We start from the raw sequence: 12,339 nt of genomic DNA, 5'->3' as shown, positions 1-12,339 counted from the left end.
AAGACCTAAAGGGGATTGATCCCACAATATGTCAACATCATATTGACTTGGAACCTGATGCCAAGCCAGTACGGCAACGACAGAGGCGAATGAACCCGAATTATTCTACATTGGTGAAAGCGGAGCTGCTGAAGCTTTTGGAAGCCGAGTTCATCTATCCAGTGGCAAATAGTGAATGGGTTTCACCCATCGTGGTTGTACCCAAGAAGAATGGCAAATTGCGAATATGTGTGGATTTCCGAAAGCTTAATTCCAAGACAAAGAAGGATCACTTTCCTATCCCTTTCACAAACCAACTATTGGACACAGTGGCAGGACATGAGCTTTATTCCCTTTTGGATGGATTCAACGGATACAACCAAGTCCAAATCGCAGAAGAGGACCAGTCCAAAACAACCTTCACCACAGAATGGGGGACCTACGCCTACCGAGTGATGCCATTTGGGCTCTGCAATGCCCCTGCTACTTTCCAACGAGTCATGATGGCCGCATTTCAAAATCATCTGCACGACTTTATCGAGGTATATTTGGATGACTTCTGTGTCTATAGTTTGATCCGTGAACACTGGGAACACCTGGAACAATGCTTTGACCGATGCCGGGAGTATGGGATTTCCCTCAACCCCGACAAATGCATCTTTGGGGTCTCTTCTGGAGTTCTGTTGGGCCACATTGTCTCTGCACAAGGGATATCAACAGACCCTGCAAAGATTGAAAAGATCGCAGCTCTGGCAGCACCCACCAACCTCAAACAGTTGAGGGGATTCCTAGGCCATATGGGTTACTACAGAAGGTTTATAGCCCATTTTGCGACAAAGGCAACTTCCTTGCACAAGCTTCTGAGGAAAGATGCAGAGTTTACTTGGACGAAAGAATGTGACAAAGCCTTCCACACTCTGAAGCAGTGTTTGATTGAGGCACCCATTCTGCAACCTCCTGATTGGACCAAAGAGTTCCATGTACACACGGATGCATCCATTGAAGGCTTAGGTGCTGTCCTCTGCCAAAAGAGCTCCTCGAAGTTGGATCAACCAATCTATTATGCAAGTCGAAAAGTCACTGATAGGGAACGGAACTATACAGTGACAGAGCTGGAGTGCTTGGCAATGGTGTTTGCCCTAGAGAAGTTCCGCCATTACCTCCTATCTACCCACTTTAAATTTTATGTGGATCATGAGGCCCTGTCCTTCTTGATGAACAAAGCGGATGTGAAAGGACGAATGATGAGATGGCTCCTTCTATTTCAGGAGTTCGACTTTGAGGTGATTACTAAGCCTGGTCGTTCCCATGTTCTGGCTGATCATCTGTCGCGTATCCCACAAACTGCAGACGAGGAGCAGGATGATCCAGACCTCCCTGATGCTTCCCTATTCTTGGTAGAAACTGTAACTCCCTGGTATGCAGACATTGCCAATCTGCTGGCAACCCAACAGTACCCTCCTGGTATTTCTAGTCGGGAAAGGAAGAAGCTCATGCTAGAATCAGCCCCCTACACCCTGCTAGGCGGTGCACTGTACAAGAAAGGCAAAGATGAAGTGCTCAGAAGATGTGTTGCAGGAAATGAGATTGGGATTGTTCTGAAGGCTTGCCATGACGAGCCATGTGGAGGTCACTTTGCAGGAGAAGCTACAGCCAGAAAGGCTCTGCTAGCAGGTTATTGGTGGCCTACCATTCACAAAGATTCCTATGATTACTGTAAAAGATGTGATGCTTGTCAAAGAATGGGGAAACCCACCAAGACAAGTGCCATGCCATTGCAACCTATTCTTCCTTTGAAACCGTTTGAGAAGTGGGGCATTGACTTCGTAGGTCCAATCGACCCTCCTACCAGAAGGAAACAGAACCGATACATCCTCGTATGTACGGATTATGTCACAAAGTGGTGTGAAGCTAGAGCCCTAAAGCGGGACGATGGTAACAGCGTGGCCCTGTTCATGTACGAGAATATCATCACCCGTTTTGGTAGTCCCTTAGAGCTGGTAAGTGATAGAGGCACTCATTTCCTCAACAAAGTCATGGAAGAGTTGACAGAGTTGTATAAGATCCGCCATCGCAAGTCCACTCCTTATTACCCCAGAGCCAATGGCCAAGTCGAAGTCACCAATCGCATCCTCTGCTCGATTCTGACAAGAACAATTGCCGCACATCGTCGTGATTGGGATGATCGACTTACAGAGGCCCTCTGGGCATACCGAACCTCCCATAAAGCAGCAACAGGACAGACACCCTTCCAGCTAGTGTATGGAACAGAAGCTGTTTTTCCGGTTGAACTGGAATTACCCTCTTTAAGAGTGGCTATCAAAGAGCGTTTGGGGGATGATGATTCACTGCAACGCCATCTCCTGCACCTGGAATGTTTGGACGAAATTCGTAGGATGGCTCTACAGTGCATGGAAGCCACGCAAGCTCGACGCAAGGCTTACCATGACAGCTTCATCAAGCATAAGGAGTTCAAAGAAGGTGATTTGGTCCTAGCCTATGATTCACACTTTGGCAAGTTTCCTGGCAAGCTCCAACAGCAGTGGATGGGCCCCTATAAGGTACTTGCAGTCAACCCTAATGGTTTTGTCCAAGTGCAGACCGTTGATGCCTCTGATGATCCCTTTCTGATCAATGGATATCGCCTAAAGAAGTACTTCCCTCCTTGGGGATCTTGACAATTACAGACACTTGATCCTTTCCCTCGTTGGCGCGGCACTGTACTTCTTATGATGCTACTTCTGATAGCCGTTCTTCAGTCACTCCTGATGAAGTGGACGCAACCCTCTGTCCCCTCAAACCCCCCTTCCAGCCTTGATCTCTTATCCTCTATTTTCCACCAGCGACAGTGGCAAGGTTGGTCTTGACACATGGTTTTTCTACCATTCCCTTGCTCACTTTGCAGGAAAAAAAAAGAAAAAAAAAACAAAACATATCGGTCATGGAAGAAAAGGACTGAGGTCCTTGTCATGCCGACCTATTCTTCGAGAAAAGGTGGAAACACCCTCGGGAATAGGGGAAAACAAGCAAAAAAAAAAAACAAAAACAAAAAAAAACAAATGTGTTATGAGAGAAAAGGAAGCAATTCCCTGTCATAGCGGGCCTCGTTCCAAAAAAAGGTGGTAACACCCAGCAGTCCAGAAAGGGATTCATTAATTGATATCCCCAGGATCCAATTCCGAAGCTACCTCCCTTGGTACGCTGTGTCCTGGGTCTCTCTGCAAAGTGTCTAACTGTCCTCTAGCAGATGACATGTCCTATTCAACACAACGTTCGATTTGATGGCTACCTCCCTGGGTACGCCTCTTCAACAACTGATGACACAATCTTCATCGACAAACAATCGAGTGATGTGAGCTTTCATCCTAACCGGATGGGGAAGTGAGTATGGGTTGCCCTCTGTAACTATCAACAACGAGTGAGACAGAGGGTGGGTCGAGAGACCAGTCTTTTCCCTTCAAATCAAATGAGAGGTGAGTAGTGTGAATAAAGTATTGCACGCACGGGATGGGCCTCTCAATGCACAAAGCACAATTTGTTTCTGTGCACTGCACCATAAGGCTCCCTGGCCTTCCTTCTCGCACCGTATGCCGGCACAGGGCGGGATGCACAGTTGCACCATCAAATGCGCACAAGGCATACAACCTTTGCGCAAGTGACTGTGAGGATTATATCAATGGGTTTCAGGAAAAGGCTGCCCTCCTGTATCTATCAACAGAGAGTGAGACAGAGGGTGGGTTGAGTTTGACTAGAGTTTCTTCAATCATTTACCGAGAGGTGCGTTTGAGGGACGTTACGACACTTGGAGTCAGGTATGTTCCACTTTCCCTGTGCACCCACGGGATGGGTCTTTACCGTCATCACAAGACACGTCACCCTGTTCTGTACACTGCACTGTAAGGCTCCCTTGCCTTCCACCCTGCACCTATGCCAGACGGGTTGGACGCACTAATGCACCATCAATTGTGCACCCTGGCATACTCCTTCTGCACCATTCCCCCCTTGTTGATTCCTCAACCGGGTATGCGATTTGGGTTTCAATCCTTTTTCCTCAAGTGATATTAGTCATGGGGCGAGTGACTGTTCTTTCATTTCAATTGAGTGATTGTGAGTTGAGTATAGTATCCCTCATCATCGACAACGCATTTCCTGCGATTCCTTCGACCAGCTACCTCCCTGGGTACTGCCGCGTGGTCCCTGCCATGACGAACGTGTGCCGAGAAGATGCCTTGGTACCTCCAGACGCCGACAACAACACTGGACGTGCCATCGACACTCACCCTTACTTTGATCCTCAACAAAATGGGCCAAGTTTTTCTAACCCTGCCCCTTTGGTTTCTTCGTGACGGTCATGTTTTAAGTGTGGGGATGTTAGTGGATGGTCTGTGGCGTGGTCCTAGGTCCCTGTTGCTCGGTTAACCCTATCCGTTAAGGTCTTAAGTGTGGGGATGCGTCCCTGCGCATCTACATTGCATACCCTTTTGCATATGTCTTACCCTGTTCATGCATGTAGGCCATGCCTTACTTTTACCCTGCTGGGGACCCCTTTTCACCCACCCGGTTATGTTCCACCCACCCTTGGGGCTCTTCCCTTGCAGTTTTCCTTCATTCCCTGCTTTTGAGGTCCTACCATGTGAATGCATCCTACATTCACTGAAGTCCAAATCCAACTTTATAGCCCTGTTCCTCCCTTTGAACTGATCATTTTTCCTTTTTACCTACCCTTATTCCGGTGCACGGTTTTTGAGTTATTAATTTGTGAAGCATTTTACGTAATTTAGTTGGTTTCCCATGTGAACGCGCTTTTCTTGCTTCGAAACTATGATCTGACATCCTAGCCCTGCCAATCACTTTTCCCCTGATATTTTTCCTTCTTACTGCGTATCATTCCGATACACGGTTTGTCCATTATTAATTTTCCGGTTTTTTACGACTTTTTCATGCGTCTTTTTGACATTTTTCCATGTGAACCTGCCCTATTTGCATCGGAATTCCAATTTGATTTGACATCCGTGTCCCTTGTGCCTTTCCCCACCTTTTTCCTTTTTCCTCCACCCTCTTTCGACTTTCGGATTTTTACTTATTAATTTTTAACTATGTTTTCGGGAGTATTTTTGGAGTTTTTTGCATGTGAACCCCTCCTATTTCCACCGGAACTGCGGTTTAACATGATAACCCTGTGCCACTCCTTCCTGCGGACATTTTTCCTTCTTACTGCATGTCATTCCGGTGAACGGTTTGTCCGATATTAATTTCCGATCCCATTTTCAGGGTTGTTTTTGGGGTTTTCCCATGAGAACACGTCTTATCTTCGTCGGAATTATGTTTTGATGTGATAGGATTGTCGGGCACATCTTTCTGCACAGTTTTTCTTTTTTCTGCACCTTGTTCCGATGCACGGATCTTTCGATATTAATTTTTAATTGCGTTTTTTGGTTCGTTTTTTGGGTTTTTTACACGTGACCGCCCTTTACCCCTCCCGGAACCTCCGTCATATATTTTTCTCATTTTCCCCCTGTCGTCCTGCCCACTTTTTGTTTTTACACTATTTCGTTTTGATGTCCGGATTTGGTGTTATTAATTTTTCTTTATTTTTACGTGTATTCGCGCGCCTGTTTTGCGCGTGAACGCGCCCTTTTTGGATTTTACGAGTCTCCACGCGCCCCGGTCGTGTCCGCATAAACCATACCGTCATCTGAGCGTCATTTCAATTCTATCACGGCAAATTTTTTCACCCCGCCCCGCGCACGTGCGTGGGACGGGGGTATGCGCCCTTGGGCCCTGCCTAACCCCCTTGGCCCACCCTCTACCCCCCCTTGGTCCCTACCCTGCCCTGCCCACCCCCTACCCTACCCTACCCTTGTCCCTACCCAACCACCCCGCCCGCCCATTGCCCCTGCCCACCCCTTTCCCCCAACTGCCCACCCCTTCCCCCCAACCGCCCACCCCTTCCCTCCAACCCCCTCCATCTCCCTCCTCTCCCTCTGCGTTCTTTCCCTCCCTCCATCTCCACTTCCCTTCTCATCTCCATCTCCTCTCCCCTCCTCCTCCTGCATTCCCTCCTCCTCCTACTCCTCCTTCCCCCTCTTCTTTCCCTTCTTCCTCCCACTCGCTTTCTCCCTCCCCTTCATCTTCTCCTTCTCCCTCCTTCTTCCACCTCCTCCCTCCTTCCTGCCTTTCTCCCTTCCTCCCTCCACCCCCGCCCGCTCGAGTTGCAGCCCTGGTTCCTCCTCGTCGCCCTGGTTCCTCCTCGCCGCCGTCGCGCCCCAGGCCGCCTGCCCCGTCAGCCGCCTGCCGGTTGTCGCTGGCGCCCGCCCTCCAGCCGCAGATCGCCGCCCGCCTGTCGTTCCCTCCCTCGGAGCAGTACCAGGACCTCCCTCCACGGTCGGCCTGCAGCGCCACCCCCGTCCCCTGCCCTGGCCGCCTGTGGCCGCTCCAGTACCCCGCCCCGCCAGGAGACGCCGCCACCGCCGTCGTGCCGCCGCCCTCCTCTCCTTCCTCCTCCTCCTACTCTTCCACCACCTCCTTCCTCACTAACTCAGGTTAGTTGGCCTAACTAACCCTAGCTAACTAACCTCACCTTAGTTAGTTGTTACTAACCCTAGTTAGATTAGTCTATTAACCCTAGTTAGTTAACTAACCTAGTTAGTTTACTAACCCTAACCCTGGTTAACTAACCTAACCCCACCCCCTAACCCTAAATTAACCCTAACTAGGTTTACTAACCCTAACCTTGGTTAACTAACCTAACCCCACCCCCTAACCCTAAATTAACCCTAACTAGGTTTACTAACCCTAACCCTGGTTAACTAACCTAACCCCACCCCCTAACCCTAAATTAACCCTAACTAGGTTTACTAACCCTAACCCTGGTTAACTAACCCTAACCCCACCCACTAACCACCTAACCATAGTTAGGTTAGTTGACTAACCTAGTTGACTAACCTAGCTGACTAACCTAGTTTACTAACCTACCCTGACTAACCTACCCTGACTAACCTAACCTGACTTGATTTAGTTCGACTAACATGACTTACCCACACTAACCAGACTTAACTGACTTCTTTCTAACTGACTTATTTGATTAACATGATTTATGTGATTTAATTAATTTCTAACTTAATTTTTCCATTAAAAAAATTCAGAAAAATTTCTAAAAATTCCTTTTGTTTTTTGCCAATTTTTGGGAGTTTGTCCGCTGGAAATTACCTACCCTAAAATTTCTGCAAATTCAATATTTCCTAATTAATTCCCCAAATTGCCAATAAATGTAGAAAATTCATTTAAAAATAGTACAAAATTCTTAAAAAAATCTAAAAAATTCTCCAAAATTCCCCTCACCTCCTTTGCTCATTTTCCATTTATTCAACCATAACTACTCCCAACTTAACACAAAAAATAAAAATAAAAAAATAAAATAAAAAATAAACATAAAAATAAAAATAAAAATAAAAACCCACAAAAACCAAATTAACCCATCCGCTAAGGTGTTGTCGTTGTTGTTTCATCAGTGATCTTTACTTTTCCTTTACTGGATTCACTTCTTTTGGGAGACTCTTCCGTGCGCATTTCTGCATTACATACACACCCCTTCCAGGTATTTATTTTATGTGCTTTATTTATTTTCATTTCCCCCTTAATCACAAATTAATTGTTAAAATGAACCCTTTAATTCACCCACAGTTTCCACGCGCATTCGCGCTCAACACACATACTTTTTAATTAAAATAAACCCGCCGTTCACTTAGCACGCGCTACGTGCGCTCAAGAGGCACTTTAATTTTTTAATTAAAAAGAACCAGCCGTCACATGAGCACGCACTGGCAAAAAAGTGCTCCACATCACCTTAATTTGTAATCAATGAATTGCATTTAGAGACCCAGTCGGGAATCGAAGTCCGGGAATCGAATAACTGCACCGCTTCACCTAATAATTGGTAATTAAATTTATAATAAGGAACCGCCGTTTTCTTGCTAAGGTTTATCACCTAATAAAAATTCACCCATTTTTAATAGTTTATTAAAATCAACCCTTCATTAAATTCATTCCCCCCTCACTGCACTTGCTTCCCCTTTTTAATGAATCGTTTCGTGGCATGGGTATGCGCAGTCATTAAAGTTGTTTTCCATGGTCCAGTCTTGGTTTATCACAGATATAGTTTTGATATGTGTCGGATGTGGTATTATTTTGGTTTTCTGTCTTTGCTACGGTTACGGGTACGGTATGCAGTTTTTTTTCTTTTATTGCCTGATACGGGGTTCTGGGTGTTTGTCTGATGCATCGCATGAAGCTTTCGGTCGCATTTGTCTCAAGGTCATGTCGAATTTTTTCTAGGATGTGGTTTGCTTGGGGTTCGTAAGTCGTGTCACGTTTTATTGGTTGTTCTCTTATCCTTGGTTTTTGTCTGTTGCTTTGCAGGCATTCTCCTTGATTGTCTGTGTTTGTGGTGTGTGTGTAACCATCTGAATGGCGCCTTCTCATGCTCCTGTCCCTATCCAGTACGTCCCATTAGTTAGTAGGGATTACTCTTCCCTACTTACTTTTGAGCCTCTCACGAAGGCGGGACTTGCTGCTTTTGTGGCCACTCCTTTTCCCTTACTTCCAGAGGATCCGTCGTTATGTGATGAGTTCCTGGCCTCTTACAGCAAGAAGACAGGCTTCGTCCAGGGCATGTCTATGACTTTGACATCTCGAGGCTTAGGGAAGGCTCTGTCTCTTCCCTTCAAAGGAGAACCTTTTGTGACCACTCGTCAGCTCTTCTCTAATGAAGAGATTCTCAAGCTGTTGCAAAAGCAGACAAGGGAACTCCTTGATGTTAAGAAGGTGATAAACTCTTCAGGAGTTTCCTTTTCTATGATCACTGATCCCATATGGAAGACGCTGTGTCAGTTCCTTCAGGATAGGTTTATGCCTGCCAAAACGCCATCCCACTATTTGTCCAAAGAGCTTTTCACAGCTTCCAAGATGGTGCTGAAAGGAGTTGTTATTGATTGGAGCACTTACCTCCTCACTAAAATGGATCAGCATTTTGTTAAAGTCAACAGGGGTAACGTTACCAATGTTACATATGGATCATATTTGTTTGCCTTCTTGACCTATTCAGGTTTACAGAAGACTGTGCCTCCACCTCCTCCATCAGATCCAGTACCTCCTCCTCCACCTTCAGAAGAGTCAGAACCCATTGACATAGAGGATGATGATTCTCCGCCTCCCCTGGTCATACAGTGCAAACGCTTGAAGCGGGTAGCGGATAAAGCCCCTGCTGTACTTCCCTCAGTGCCTATCCCTGCTACCTCTGGCAGTGAACTCCCTGGGTATCTCACTTGTAATAACCTGTTCCGAGCACATCGAGAAGGATCATTGGATATCTCAGTTCCTTCCCTGAATAGTCTCGTCTCAGGAGATGCCATTCCTTTCCTCTACAAGGATATTCAAAGTTCCATTGAGTTGTCCGTGACAGCCTGTGTTCAACAGCTATACGCATCTTTCTATGAAGAGCTCATGTAGTCCAAAGACCAGTTGCATAAGGCAACATCTGAGTTAGCTTCTGCTAAGGATACCCTAGCAGATTTATTTAAGCAAATGGAACAGCAAACCCAACTGGTTGTCACCCAAAGCGATGAGATTTCTTCATTGAAGACCCAGTTATTAGAGGCTCAATCCCAGGTTACTAGCCTCTCAGTGGAGAAGGAGAGGATGTCCAGTGAAGCGAAGGAATTCCACGCTATCTTAGATGACAAGCTTTCAGCTTTACAGATGGCTAATGACACAGTGGCCAACCAAGCCTCCCAAATCCAGCAGTTGCAAGATCAGCTTGCAAAGTCCCGCTCTGTTCCTCCAAGCCCTCCTGTTCCATTGATTCCTTCTCTTTCACAGCAGGACTTGGCTGCTCTTCAGAGACAGGCTACTTTGTGCCCTCTATTCCAAGATAAAGTGGAAAGATTGCAGTCCAGAATGGACTTGTTATGGTCTACCTTTGAACCATTTCAGGAATATGTCTTACCAGACCATTCTTTCTTTGTCCACTACCACTTACAGAAGTTGGTCTTCTACATGAAGCTTTCCACGATGGATTTACCTTTTCCAGAGGATGGCTGGAGTGGGGCTTGGTCTGCTGAGTTGTTGACAGAGGTAGTCAGAATGGTCTTTGAAGATTCTGTCACACCAGATACCATGTTGATGTCATACATGTATCTACGAGGAGATTTGTTAATTCCAGATGAGGTAGATATGGCATGGTATGTGGGGGATGTGGTCTTACAGGCTATTTTATATGTCAATCATTTGGAGTTGCGCATAGCTGACATGTTCCAGAGTTATTCCTCCAAAGTAGCTGATTGTCATGATAATTCGTGGCATCCCATGATTGATTCGGTGGTCCTCAATCAAAGACAAAACACAGGTCCTACCTTTGCCCAGAGTACTAATCAACTGAGGATGGATCTCTTAACCTATCTTTCCAAGCATAATCCATTTGATGCTACCTTCTTTGATGCCTATCATCGACGATCTCTCTTAGGACCTTCTGTTCCTACCCTCCTCTATTACCAACAAATGGCTCACCGCTATGCTATATATATTTCCCTTTGTCAGTCTAATTCCACCATTATTTTACCCCTTCTTTTCCAACCTTCATCTTTCCCTCAAATTCCCATTTTCACTTATTGTCCCTTTATTGAGGATAGGGTATTTTCCCCTTCTCCACCCTGTCCTTCTCCTTCCATAAATGTACCCTCCACATTTCCTATTTATCAGTTAACACCGTTCCTTAGTGATTCCTTACAAATTTCTGCCACTCCTTCTTTAACCTTTTCTTCCTTTTATGATTTTTCCTATCCTTCCCTACATCCACTTTCCCTTATTCCACTACCCTCTCCTAACACTTCCATATCTCAACCACCTCAATTGGTTAGTGACTGTGACGGGTTTGATAATTAGATTTCTAGAAGAAGGGGATGGAGTTCAGATGATTGCCTTGCAGGACCGCAGATTAATTGGCCAGTAATTCCAGGAGAATGGACAGCTTCTAGTCAAGCTTATCAGAGCTATGTTCATTTTGCTCAGCAATATTCACAGTCTGCAGATCCCTCAGTGAGATTAACTGCTCACTTTGCTTGGTACCTGGCATATATGCATAGGCACTCTCATAATGATTCCAAGCCTATTCCAAAGTTGTGCATGAATGTCAATGTAAGCATTGATTCCCAACAGCTGGAGATATTGTATTTTCATGCCCTTTGTTTGCCTAGCAGATACTTGGTCCTGTTGGAAAGGATGTGCTGTCTCCAATTTTTTCAAAATCCTCCTAAAAACTTTGTAGATGAATCCTTATCTATGGATCGCTTCCGACAACATCAATCTTTTAAGAGGGATCATCTTCATTGATACCTTTCCAATGTATGGTGGAAGCTTTTAATGCAAAACTCTCTTTTTGAAGGAGTCATTCAGATGGTTGTGTTGTGTATTAGTGTTTGTGTTGTGAGTTTATTTATGTAATACGAACGTGGTGGTTCCTATTGGATTTCGTGTACGAGCTACGTTTTGGAGAATTGTGGTGCTGGGGTCGTGGTTGCAGAGTTGAAGCTGATGCTGATGAAGACGAAGCAAACTCTTATATCCTTTACAAATTTGTTGTGATTTTCTTGTTTGATAAGCGGTGTTAATGTATAAAGGGTTTTCCTTTCTTTGAATTTTTATATCAGCACCAGGTTATAAGTTGGGGTCGTGGTGGATGGATTATTTTTGAGAAGATATTGACGATCAAAGTTGAGCTTTTCAACTGAACTTGTATTCCCTTTTTCCTGGGTCGCGAGGACGCTTCCTTATTAAGTGTGGGGATATGTTGAGTGTTGAAATGACTTGTTTTTTGGCTGATTTTTGTTGTTTTTGAGAGCTGAATGGTTGATTTTATGAGATGATTGATTGATTTGGAAGTGGTTTGAGAGTGTTTTGGATGATATTAATTGTGTTTTGGAAGATCATGATGTTTGTTGGTGGTTCTGTGATGTTCTGATAGGTTCTGATTGGTTCTGTATACCTTCTGTTTTGTTCTGATTGTCTTCTGTAAGGAGGGATGGAGTATTGATTGATGAAGATTGAGATCTTGTGAAAGTTTATTGAATAGTTTTTAAGAGTTTGGAATGATTTGAGAATGAGTTATGTGGTTTTGATGACCTTCTGTAACCTTCTGTAGGTCTTCTGTAGAGCTTATGCTTCTGTTCTGTCTCTGTTCTGTTCTGTCTCTATTCTGTTCTGTACTGTAGCTGTTCTAGTACTGTTCTGTAGACTGTTCTGTATGCTTCTGTATGTGTTCTGTGGAATGTATGTGTGACTTTGGGAAAGTTTTCTAGCCTTGGAAAG

At 45.2% G+C, this 12,339-nt stretch overlaps 1 non-coding gene across 1 annotated transcript; it reads left to right on the top strand.

Annotated features, from left to right (window-relative positions):
• Positions 1–11,698: 11,698 nt before the first annotated feature.
• On the top strand, positions 11,699–11,767 carry LOC148015826 (small nucleolar RNA SNORD36). The gene has a single exon (XR_015688254.1). It is a non-coding gene; the product is annotated as a small nucleolar RNA SNORD36 (small nucleolar RNA).
• The last annotated feature ends 572 nt before the right edge of the window (positions 11,768–12,339 follow it).

The sequence above is a fragment of the Lygodium microphyllum genome, chromosome 23 (assembly GCF_053477565.2).
Source record: "Lygodium microphyllum isolate KBCC chromosome 23, Lygodium_microphyllum_v1.1.10, whole genome shotgun sequence".
NCBI classification, from domain to species: Eukaryota; Viridiplantae; Streptophyta; class Polypodiopsida; order Schizaeales; family Lygodiaceae; genus Lygodium; species Lygodium microphyllum.
The sequence above is the reverse complement of the archived record's forward strand: the minus strand, read 5'-3'. Positions and strand labels throughout refer to the sequence as shown.